Source organism: Cariama cristata, unplaced genomic scaffold (genome assembly GCF_000690535.1).
Source record: "Cariama cristata isolate BGI_N322 unplaced genomic scaffold, ASM69053v1 scaffold7334, whole genome shotgun sequence".
Lineage (NCBI taxonomy): Eukaryota > Metazoa > Chordata > Aves > Cariamiformes > Cariamidae > Cariama > Cariama cristata.
In genome coordinates, this window is record NW_009614685.1 from 72,489 (window position 1) to 85,792 (window position 13,304).

General features: G+C 36.0%; 1 protein-coding gene across 1 annotated transcript in view; it reads right to left on the reverse strand.

The window, feature by feature from the left end:
• Positions 1-13,304, reverse strand: part of ATE1 (arginyltransferase 1) — a 59,144-nt gene that overhangs the window by 6,355 nt on the left and 39,485 nt on the right. The window lies entirely within an intron of this gene.

Consider the following 13,304-nt stretch of genomic DNA (forward strand, 5'->3'; position numbering starts at 1 on the left):
AACATAAAATAAGGAGGAATTATTTCACCATTTTTATTCGCACTAATAGCAAAATGGGCATCAGCATGCTTTTACACAGAAATTCAAAGTTCCATGTTCTCATTTTTTTTCTTAGAGTGTAGGAATCGATTAGCATTGTTATAAAATTATTTTGGGAAGCCCATATCCAAATATTTTTATTCTCCAAGTGTATTAATCTTTATTATTACTACCTAATATAAGCTGAAGTGAAAAACAGCTACATCTGGTCAGAAAGCCAAGTAAGCACATGCAAAGCTGTACAACTAAGACTCAAAGAGCGGAGAGCAAGCTCTGCAACTGCCTGCTGCAACTCTACACGGGCTTGGAGCCAACATCACATTGAAAGAAGTGTGATGGTTCAAAAGATTTTGTAGCAAACTATTACTAAACCAGCTTTTCAGTGCTGGCTGATTTGGGTTAAACTGGTTTTGATCAATACTGATTTGGAAAGACAGCCTGCAATGGTAGTGTTCTGTACTGCTACTCTTCAGAGCCGTGCGTGACAGGTGCCAAGTCAATGGTAACTCTTCCCTCATCCCCTTTAATATATTCCTCACGAACATGACATTTTACAATTTGTCAGGGGTATAATCTAGAGATGCAAGCAAGCTAACATTATTTTTAAAGTACGTTTTTTCATTGTCAAGAAAATAAGTGAAGAAATAATTAAAAATAAGTGACAAATGTATTGACTTATTCTTTAAATAGGGAAAAGGACAACTGTCAATTAAAAAAACGCCCACATTACTCACAGGAAAATACTTCTTACATTTTCTGATACAGAATAGATTCAGAATTAGTAAGAAGCCTTACTGTGGTCTGGTATTTCCAATTCAAAAAAGAAATGTGGCACTGCTGCTAAACTCTGAAAGGATGCTGTTTCTGATCATAAGTTTCAGTTTCCTTAAATGCTACTTAAACCCCTGGAACAAAGAAAGTATTTGGCTATCTTGACTTCATGCTTCTGCATCCATGCTACACAGAGAATCTGGATTTATTTTTTTTTCTCCATAGCAGGATGAAACAGTGGAAGAAAGGCAGGCAACAGGCAAAGAACCAGTCCTAATTCAAAATTTAAGGTATTTAAAACTGTGCCATTAACTGAAACCTGTGATTCGCTTTGGAAGCAGTCTTTGAAGGAAACTCCCACGTAAATATCTCACATTATAAATTAGTTTCCATTTTGCTTAAAAATGGAATCTCAGAAAAACTGTTTTTACCTCTAACCATTAAATCCACAGAAAAAATATGTACAAAGATTAACACTTGACAACTGCTGTATTTTCAGAGTGACAGCCCAAAGGGCATGCTTGGGTTTTGGTTTTGTTTCAAGTTGTTCTTGGGTTTTAATTGTCAATTTTGAAGCAGTTAGACCTTGCATCGTTCTTAAAGATTAACACAGTGCTCACATTTTCCAAATCAAAGAAAAATAACGGACTTAAAATTCAATTTACAAGGAGTTAAAAAGTTTCATGATACCCGAGCTTTCAAAACAAGTGTAAAAATTATCAAAAGAAGCACCCATCCCTTGCTGGTTACACTACAGCAATGTTAATTTATTTGAGAAACACTACAGCCTTGTTGAATTTTTTTTTAAAGAAAAGCTACATCTGGTTTACATGACCTTGTCAGAGTTAATGATCGATGATTTTAAAACAAAGAAACTTTAAAAGAAAGAAACAAAGTATCTTTTCAAATTTTATGTCTGAAATATAGGAGATATTAGTTACTGGACATAAAAAAACGTTTCCACCTCAGTCAGAAGTCTAATGTATCTGACCTTTGAATTTAAGCTTGTTTCTTACTCAATTTAAAGCATTATTTCTTTCTGTTCACCAGAAAAGCATAAGAATTCATCCTCAAAAACAAAATAGACAATAGACAGTGACAAGATAAGCAATACCCATTAATGGCAATATTTATATAAAACAGTGAGTTGAAATGTGCTTTTTCTCATGTTGCTTCACTCATACTAGACTCATACATTAAGAAATCTTAAAGACCAGTATGCCTTGGGGTATAAAAATACTAACTTGAACCAAAATAAGAGTACAGTCAAAACGAAGCATAAACAACAACAAAAACATTCAATAAAAAGAATTCTTAATTAAAACCAGAAAGCACAAGCCACAAAGGAGGTACAGTAAAACGCTCAGGATAACCTCAATCTGCCAACTCTTTGCAGTTACTTTTAACAAGAAAAAAAATCAGAACTTTTGAAATTATTGTCGCCAACTCTTTGCAGTTACTTTCAACAAGAAAAAAAAATCAGAACTTTTGAAATTATTGTTCAAAAAGAGAATGTTTCTAAGGAGAAAAATGCACCTTATCAAATTATTATCGATGATCCCTAGAACTTGAAGACAGAAGAATTACAGTTTTAAAAGTATAACTTATAGGGAACCGTAAAACGGGTAAAGACAGGAAGACGCAACATGGGTAAATCCTAAAGACATCTTCTCAACAAAACTTTTGGGCTTCGTGCCTGAAATCATACAACTGGTTTATGATTTGCAATTCAATCTGGAGAAGCAAGCAGACTAGTCACTTGACAAAACGCATTCAAAATCCGCTAACCCTGCTGTGCCACACGGAAACAATAACTCATTGTGTTTTGACTCTTATTATTCTAGTAGTAAACATGAATAGGGGCCAATGGAAAACATTTCCTGTGAATACAGCAATTCATAGCAGTTCTCGTTTTCAGCTGTAATTCACAGCAACCTGCAAAGGCTTCCAGCTTACCTGCAAATAGAATCCTTTGACTACATTGCCTAACACCAAAAATCCAAGTATGGCCTGCTGTTTTGGACACATTTGAAAGAGATGCACATAAACCAATAAGTATAAAATTCCTGGTTTATTTATGAGGAGCTCTCATATAATACAATTATTCTAACCTACCTCAATTTATTATCCTGAAATATGGTGAGTGAGAAACAGCTACCAAAGGCCTAGATTTAAATGATACTGATGTTTCTCCAAAGACTTGCTTTTCAGGGATCCACTATAAAAAAACCTAGTAGTACCTGGGAAATTGTCAGTTAAATGAGACTGAACAACTTCCCATCTAAAAACAGTATCCAGAGCCTCCAAAGTCAATAACACTAAGACCAAAAGAAAAAAAAAGGTAACTATTTCACTTTTAGATGCCCTTCCAGAAGACAAAATGAACTAGTCAATTCTTTTGAAGTTGTATCTCTGATATTATACTTGATGGCTTCAGATACAAGAAATGAGAATGTGAATTGCCAATGAAGAATATTAAATGCATACCTAGGACGCTTTTGCAGGTTTTTTTGTTTTGTTTTTTTTCTTTTTTTTAATGTTTTAAATACCCTTTTCAGTCATCTAGTCAACTTTCCATTATGCCTTCAGTTTAAATGCCGCATGCACACAAGGACCAGAAGCAGAACTGTAGCAGGTACCGCTCAGTCCTGTGCACGGCCCTGCAGACTCTCCCTAAACCAGGTTCTGCGACTGCAGCACCCAGGCAATCAGAAGACTGCACAAGGTAGTTTTGCAGATCCAAACCACCTAGGTCAAAGTTTTACAAGCTCATTCAATGCTTATAATTAATTTTTTGCCAGACTTTGCACTCATTTCTAATGCTGGATTCTAATCATGTTGGTTCTGGGAAGGTTTATTTGCTCTGGCTCAGCACTGATGAGCCTGACCAAGCTCTATCCTGTATCAGATATATCTCCCCTGTGCTCCTCAGAACCTTTGTTAGCTGAGTTTTTCTGTACCTCAAAGTATCCAAGGTAGTCAGAACAACAGAAGAATGTTCTGTATTTTGAGCTGCTCATTTCTCTTTAAAGACAGAAGGGAAAATCATGGTCAAAATCCAACGAGCACTTGGAAACAGCAAATGAAAGCAAGTCTTTAATTCATTCACTAACAGAGAATTAAAACTGCCTATGTATCTTTCCAGAGAGTTTAATAAGGTACCGTCATCTCAAGAACATCATCAAAAGTGACTCAGTAATTGTTGGGAGAGACACATTAAATATGTCATTAAACCTGTGAATTAAAAGTTGAGAATACTGAATTAGGGATGCATCTTGAATAGAAAAGATGAGGGATGGAAAGCAACTGTCACACGAACACTTCCTATTAGGGATGAATGAAATATTTCATATATTTCTTATGAAAAATAAGAAAAATATTTATTCATACATAAACACAGAATGCTTACCTCATTATTAACTCTAGTAGAACTTTAAAACTAGTAACTACACTCACATCTCAAAAAGAACAGCTTATTCCACCTATTTCCTGAACATATTTTGCATAAGAAAAAACAGAAACACTACATAAACTGCATTTTTATTTCAACTGCTAGCTAAAATACCTTGTAATTCAGTGAGTATTTGGCTTCTTGGGTAAATCTTAACTCCACTAAAATCATTAATTTTCTAACTACAACGTTTTGTAGCATGAACAGTGCCTAAGACAACATACTGACCTTCGTGCCTTTGTGAGAGCAAATCGTGACTGTCCTTCCCAGTATCTGAATTTCTGCAACTTCCACTGATTGCAAAGCTGACATTTATGGCATGCAGAACTGTCTCGGACTTTATTTTTTAGGTCAAATTAATTTTACAACAGCTAACAATGGAGGAATAGTGTTATTGCCTCAATTTATATATTTTAAAGTCATTTTGCATTGCACAAACAACTTAAGAAAACACATTTTGTAACTTTAATAGGCTACCATCACCCTCTGGATTATAACCTTGCTTCCAGGGAATTAAAAAAATTCTTTGTGACTGAGATAGAAATATTAATTAAAATAAAGGGAATTTTAGCAATTTTGCATGTTTTTTTAAATCCTTTTTTATAAATATATTTCCATATACTTCTTTTCATCACATTTATGCAAGAATAAAAAATGTTGGCAGCTTTGTTTCTTTTTCTGAAGTAAGATCTTCCCATGGGACTGTCCCCAAGCCAGCTGATAGTCAAGGGGTACTAACAAGGACTTCAGACTTTCCCAAGAAGGTTCCCCAGGAGGCAGTTCCACTTTCAACCAGACTTCCAGGGACTTTTAATCACAGGTTTTAATGACACTTCAAGCAGACAGCAAAATGCAGTACTGAGCCCCAAGCCTACAATGACAGTAAAACCAATGGAATAAATAGAATCATTTAGGTTGGAAAGGACCTTTAAGATCATCGAGTCCAACCACAAACCTAGCATGGCCAAGACCACCACTAAACTACCACATCTACGTTCCTTTTAAATGTCTCCGGGGATGGTGACTCTACAACTTCCCTGGGCAGCCTGTTCCAGTGCTTGACATAAAATGCTTCAATAAAAGATAGTACAAAAGACAAAAGTTACAGGGTTATGCTTTAGGGAGTTACAGCTCCAAAAAATGGGATGGGAACAGGAAAAAAATCTGAAAGAGTAAAAGAATTAAATACTACTTATTAAAGTATTTGAACCATATAGAAGTGAGAATGGCAGAAAGCACTAGGAGGATCTTTCAAAAAGAAGGGCAAAGTCCTCATTAAGATTGATATATGAGAAGGAAGAAAAAACCCCACAGATACAAGAGTCAAGCTGAGAATTACAAATGCAAGCATTCCATGAAATAGGCAAAATTGAAGCAATTGGCAGTAGCTTATCAGCTAAATAAATCAGATTACAGCAATCAATTTACTGGCTAAATTAATTCAAACATGGAATCAATTACATTCCATGTGAAAAGTCGGGATGATGTCACCAGAGCAGAGAGTAAACATGTTGTGAGGCACCGAGGATGGTTACAAAAGGTCTGACCCTGGAAGCAGTTTGCCGTGGTGGCTGGTAGCGTGTGGCCGAGCCGGGACTCAGCACATGCCTGTGGTGTGGCTTCCACAGCTGCTCTGTATCTGCGCCTCATTACAGCTTTTAACTTTTATCACATCTTGAAACAAATCCCATATGCTAGTTATCCTCGGTATGAAATAAATCTGCATGATCTCTCTAGTTATCCCACTTTATTTAACTTTTAATTTCTAGTCTTGTGTTTGTAACACCTTCCGGGTATGGAAAATGATTCCTACAAGATTTGGCAGTCCTTGCCCTTCCCCACATTCCCCTGAATCTTCACCAACTAATGAGTTCCCTTCTGTTCCAGTCAAAAAAAAAAAAAGCAGAATTATTCTGCCAGAAAATGAAATATCACAACATTCAAATGGCAAAGGAGTATCTCGAGCACACAACCATCTAAGATTCATTTCTTCAATGCGAGGAGAAGTATGCCAGGATATCTCTATTTTTCAAGCAAGGTCCTCAAAAAATTATGTAATTTCAAAATACATCTGTTTGTTACACAATCTCTATGATGGTCATTTTGGATTAAAACATATTTTGGGGAATTTTGAAGTCCAAGTCAAACGTTTCATGAACTACACTAGAAGTCGTCTTGAGGGGCACTGGTTTACTCCACTACATGTATGTCAGAAGTAGATATATCTAAAATAGCAATAAATACAAACTTTTAAATCACAAATATTTAGCAAAGTTTGAGGTTTGCTAGAACAATGCAAAACGGAGTTTATATTATGACCATACTTCAAATCACATTTTAAAGACCTTTCTGTCTTTGCAATTGATTGTTCTGGGAGACTCTGTTGCAGAGTTGATGGTTCAGTGTAATTTCTAATCCACAAGCCAATTTATGCACTGCCAGTTCTTTAGGACTCACAAATTAAGTTAATAACATTACCTTTTTATTACAGAAGCACTGGAATATTTGAGTATATTTTTGTACATGAGGCTAAAACTGCACGTGAGGGAAAAATTTGCCGGGCTACACCTTATTGGCACTGTCTTAATTGTTTAAATGTCTTTTATGCTCAAGGATCACACTGGATTTAGAAATATGCATTTTGACTATTCTAAGTGTTTACAAACTTAATTAGGAACAGATACAAATGTGTAAGACGTGTCTCTTCTAGAGGAAATGCTAGTAATAATTGATACGTCTGTCTTTTTCTTGGTTATAGAATTAAAACTGATTACCTGTAGCTCTCGTAAGGTAGTAGAAAGTTAGTTCTTTAGAAGAATTTAGTTCACAATCTATCAGAATTTATTTAAACAGTTTCCTAACTCTCCAAAGTAGACAACCTCATATCTTTAAAAAATTATAAACAGCAGTTGTTTTAGAGCAGACTAGCAATTTCTCCCTAATCAGAAGATTGCACAGTTCTAAACAATTTGTTTAATGTTTTCCATCTGTGATAGTTTTGTGACTACATTTTCATCGTCTCAAGAACTTCAGTGCATTTATCCTTATAAACTTTACTCCGTATCACACTTCCCTTATAAAAATTAATGCATACTGTCCTTTGCACTAATCCATCTGACTAGATTCAAAGATGCAACACTACACGTATACATCACTTTGCCAGGGATCTAAACTATCAGATGTGACCAAATGGCAACCGCAGTTCACTTTACGGAATCAAATATGTGATCATGGCTTTTCCATTAAGAGAGGGAGGAGGAGTAAGACCAGTATCGTACTAATCCACTATACTTTTTAAATATATCTTAAAATTAAACAGCCTCTGTACTTGACAGGGAAAAAAACCCAACCAAACAACAATACACTTGTGTTCCATACACAATAAATGTAAAATGTTTGAATTACGCCCTTTTTATTAGTAAAGAATAGTATCTAAATTGTACATAAAATTAAATGTTTTGAAAAAACACAGCACTAGAAATCAAGGTTATTGAAACAGTTGTGACAGATTATTTTTCTAGTGAAAGCACTATGCACACAAATACATTTTTAAAATAAACAGAGTTTTGTGTAATTGCCTAAGCCTGCAGATTTCTGGATAAGAATTCTAAGTTTTATTTACTAGAACTAATAACCCTCAGTTTCTTGTAAGAAGCATTAAGATGCATAACCAAGTGGCTAATAAGAGGATTCAGAAGATACCGAATACTGGGAATGCTGCTACTCTAGCTTACTACGTGCAGCAGAATAACAATGCAGCAAAGCTGTGAAAATTTTCTTAGTTCTGTAATATGCGAGAAAGATGTTTTTCTGAAGAAAAAAAAAGTTTTTTCAGCTTGTATTCCTAGAAGGTTTAAAAATCTGGTAAAAACTTGCAATAAAAGTTACAAGTCTACTACAGAAAAAGACTGGAAGTCTTAAGCAATTTTTTTTAGTTCAGTAACTCAAAAAACAGTGATCTGGTATCAACTCTGTTCATAAGGTAATACATTGAATGGGTTTTCTTTACAGAGTGATTCTTGTGAGCTTGAAGTGAGACTCTCACTTGAAATTCTGACCTCTATGTAGGTATGTGTAGTGTCCCAGGACTCTGGCATTGATCATTAGCTCATACTCCTGGAAACAAGAGTTCAGGCACTGATTTTAGTGTTGTTTTGGTGGTTGTTTTTTTTCAGACAGTTAAGACTTGTATGTGAACATGAGGTAATTTATAAGACTTTTTGGATTTCAACATCTGTCTTTTGTATAGACATAGCCTTACTAGTTCCTAGGTGGCTGCAGGCGGATCACTGAAAAGCACAGAAAAGACAAATTATCTTCTCTTGATTCCAATGCCTACCATCATTTTGGCTGAGACCAGCTGGAAATAGTCTAATGCCTAAATTCTTCTAAGGACTTCCACTCCTCTGCTGGAAGAAGCAAGGTTTTTATTGCTGTGTGGAGGTGGTAGATGCAAAGTCTGGTCTGCATCAAGAACAATGAGAAGAAGGTGGTTGCTGAATTGTTAGGCACTGACAAATTTCTGCTGACACATGGCTTTGGCTTTGTAATCTCTTCAGGTTTTGACATCTAGGTTCTTTCTACATAGTCTATCTGAAAAACAGCTTTTCTTATTCATCTCTACAAAATCTATCTAGATTTTCAAGTTTTAATCCTATCACTATTTATTTCAACAGCTTTCCTCTGTTCTTGTCAAGTCCTTCTTCTCATTGTTCTACCTATATGAACTACTGCAAAATTTACTTCCCCGTCTTTCCATGCATGTCTCTACCAGCCACCCACACCCGATCACATCAGACCAACCTCACTTCTAAAGATTTCCACAGTCTGTTTCACCCCCACCTTCATTCCTAGCACCGACAGGCAGTAATGCAAGTTCTGCCTCTGACTATGGGACCTGATGTGCCAGATCAGTTTATCTGTTTTTGAAGGAAACTCCTTTGTGTCTCCCTATATTCTTCATTTCTCCTACACCTCTCATGCTGCAAGACTGCTCCATGAACTCTAAAAGATTACTAATATATTTCCTTAGATCCCTCTTCGAAACTGTCCTGTGCTGTGATGTTTACAAAAAAATTAATACAGTTTAATCAGTTTACTCTATTACTATTTAGTCTCTTAAGAGACTACAACTTAGTCTACTACTATAATGGACGAGACAAACCAGAAGTGTTTCTCTCTTTCTTTATACCACCCTTTTGCACCCATCATGGTTTCTGTTAGACGATACTCTCTGGAGCAAAGAGCAAAAAGTGAACACATAAAGCCAACACAGAGGAGTCTACGTGTGCCTTTGTTACGTGTATTTTTCAACACTGGAGAAAGTACATTCATTTTAATTAATGTATTCCATTCAATTCCATTTTGATTTCACTCTATTATTAGATACACAGGAAGTTGAACAGATGTGTATTAGCTTAGCCAATTTATCAACTTCAGCAAATGAATCAGTCAAGGAAAAAAAAAAAGCATTAAAGTCCTTTTTGATCTGCACTACTCAAAGCTGCTGCTCAAAGTAGCTTCCACCACTGAGATTGCTGTGGGCCATGCCTAGCAATTTGGATCCAGCACAGCTTTTTCACTCGGGTAACAGCACCCTGTTCACTCTGGCTGGCACAATGTACACCCCACGTTATGTGACACAGTCAGGAGGCTATAAAACTATGAAGGCTTTGAAGCCACTGCTTTAGATTGGGATTGCATCTGCCCTTATCTGAAGTTGCTTCTTAAAGGTATTGACAGTCCAGTGCTGATGGCAAGAAAGATTTGAAGTTTCCCACTAATTTAATTACCCTCCCAAAAGTAATTTTCATAAAGATTGTACTTCATGAAGACATTTTTCATAGGTTTCTCTCAGGAGCAACAACCTGAAAATCTCAAAAGATGTTAGAAAAAAAAGTAATGTCATTGGGTTAGTCTCAGAAAAATGGAAAGTGGAAGCATAAAAGTACTGCCAGGATACCGAGTAAATTATTTATAATTCTTTTCATACTGCATTTGTCCATGGGAAAAGCTGTTAGTGAAAGTACCAGTGAAGTGAAACCCTAAAGATCAGTTTTGAGGAGGAAGTTAACTAGTATGACAGACAGACCATGCCCAGGAATCTTTCAGCAGACGCTATCATGTGACTGAATTTTGCTCATCAGTTTTGATATGTTGTCAAAGTCACTAACAAGTACTTATCTGCAGAGCAATCTTTTAATTAACTTCTTTTTTCTTTAACATAACTCCGGCTGTACTTACAGCTAACGACCTGTTAAATGAAGTTTAGCACTATCTCAGTTTTCAGAATGTATCGGTATCCAAAGCCTCCATTACTGCCCTGCCTCACTAACTGCTTATTTATTTGTAAGTAAATGACTGTCCACTGGTTAATAATAAACACATCAGAATCCTAATAAACATCTCTCATTTATAAGATGATGTCAGGTCTGCTGAATTTTTCAAATTGAACAGACAACAAAAATGAAAAATCTGTTCTGAGGCATGAGTAATTTAGGCAAAACTGGTAATTTATAAAAGCAAGAATACTTGACAAACATGACCTTTCAGCCATGAATGCTGCCTGAGTGTTGCTATACCATTTATTTTTTCTGAAGTAACATATGTTCCTCAATACATGTTAGGAACTGCACATAAAAAGCCTACTAGCAGTTTATTTACGTATCAAACCTGAGTGTTTGCTGGCACAAGACCTCATCATTGTCTCTGTACGACTGGAGTGTTTTGAGGTTAAGTAAGGTTGAATCTACTACTTCTGGCCAGTGTAATCAAAGAGTTGGACCTATATCAAACATTAGGTGCCCAGGATTTGCCATCCTAAACAATCAAAAGTTATTATGGTTCTTACAGTTGCTTTTTTAAGTTACTAACTGTTAGGCACTTTTTTTAGACTTTTCTCTGTGATATAAAGAGTTTATCTGTCCTCTCTTCTTCGTTCTCCAACTGTTAACAAAAGTACTAGACATCAGAGGAGAAGGGGATGAAAAACAACACACTTTAAAACCATTTGAAAATGCTCAGACTTGGGACAACCACATAATGCAAAACTGTCAAAAATCCTCTGCAAATATCAGTTAATATTTTCTGATACTTTAGAAAAATTTTGCTACTTTCTGTGAGCCTCTCTTTTTTCTTTTTTTTTTTTTTCTTTTTTTCAGGGAAGAAAAAATAAATCTGATTATAGGAAGGAGCTCTGCAGTGTAATGTGTATGAATACTTAGAAATCCTTTTCATATTGCAGAGACTTGGAAGGTCAGAGCACACAGCACCCTCTCCTGAAACAGCACTTGCTGCTGTTCTATAATGCATTTTCAGAACCTGCAACTGGTAAATTTATGAGGTAAATTTTTTTATTCTTTTTAAAGGGAGGGTAAAGAAGTTCAAAAATTGCCAAACATGATGAACAAACTAGCGTGAGGTAGTGTTTCAGAAAGTTTCTGACATTACAGACATATTAGAAGATGACCATTTCCAATGACTGTTTTATTGTCCCAGGCAGCAATGCAAATCCCATTATTTCTCCCAGTTGTTTACTGGATCTGGTTATTGCCCTCAGTTTCTACATCGGAAGTCTCACTCCTGATAAATCATGACCTACTTAACTGACATAATTATGGGCAGTATTATAGGAAGCTGATTCAAGAGGAATAAAGCACACAGTCATTCCTATTGCTCTTTTTTAAACTCACTGTAGCTTCATTAAACTCATAGTACTGACCATTGTAGAGAGTAAAGAAGTAAGAAGGAAAGTGATTTTACTGTTGAGAAATAGCTTCCTTAGAGCTAGCAACTACTTAAACCTCAAACAACTATAAGCTCACAGCAGGTCCAGGGCATTTCAACGTGTAGCTATGTTTTAATTTCCTTAAACCACAGGACATGAGTCACAGTTCCAGTAGTGTCTAGAGTGAGATATTCTGTGCTGATAATGATGCAAAGTTTTATATCCTGCAGTTTCCAAATGCGTGGTATGCCAAAAGAATTTCACAGAATCGAGAAGACGATGTCCCTTTGCTTGTATGGGGTTAACACCTTCAAAGGCAGTAGTTTAGCTGTCATTTTGGCGCTTAAATGAATGCACTCTTTTCTTTCTGAATAAGAAGATTATCTTGAACACCAGTGATCCCCAAAACCATTTCTCTTCTTCCTCCTACCTTTGTAATTTTCTTCCAATTTCCTCTCACCAATCTAATGACGATTCTAGTTGATCAAGACATGATGTGCCACCGTTTAAATCTCTTACACACTGAGCTTTTCCCATGGTGATAAATACTCTTTCCAAAGAGCATCCAAGCACGCTCCCCAGTCTATTTCCCACTGCATCGCACGGCTACCTGCATAATCCCTAAAGAAGATTCTCTATTTGCACAGAACACTTAAGCTAATTCTACTAAAACTTTTAAATCAGTATCTATATCTAGAAATTTATTTGAATCTCATTATTGTAGTTCTTCTAATTATTGTTTTAGTGTTCCAGTTGAGCAACCAACTCGCAGGATAAATGGTAAAACGCACAGGATGAGAAAAAGCAAGGAACTCAAGAAACTTTTCCAGAAGTTCACAATCCTGCTTAAGTGGTCATCTCTGTTCAAATTCCTCTCATTTATCCACATCCTGCCCTGCCAACAGTTAACAGTTAACTGGCTAGAAAATGAAAATTGTATTAAACTACAGCCATGAAAAGCAAAAAGAAGCAAGCAGCTGTTGAAGACTATTCAAACTCAGAGACAGGCAAAACTGTATTTTGATGGCTAGAAATAAACCATGGTGTTATATACTGTTGAGCTTAATCACTGACATCTCTGAATAATACCACAACTTTTCTCAATTATTCAGTGGAGAAAGAGAAAATTTCCAGAAGAGGATAACCAGCAATTTGCAATTAATAAAAAAAGTTAATTGTTTTTTCTTTCCACCCAAGCACCACACCAAGCATTCTCTAACACAGCTTCCTTGAGGCCTGCAATCAGCCCACAAAGTCAGCAGCTAAAGCCAGTACATTTATCTTCTATTTGACTGCATTGTTTTACAGTATCACTAC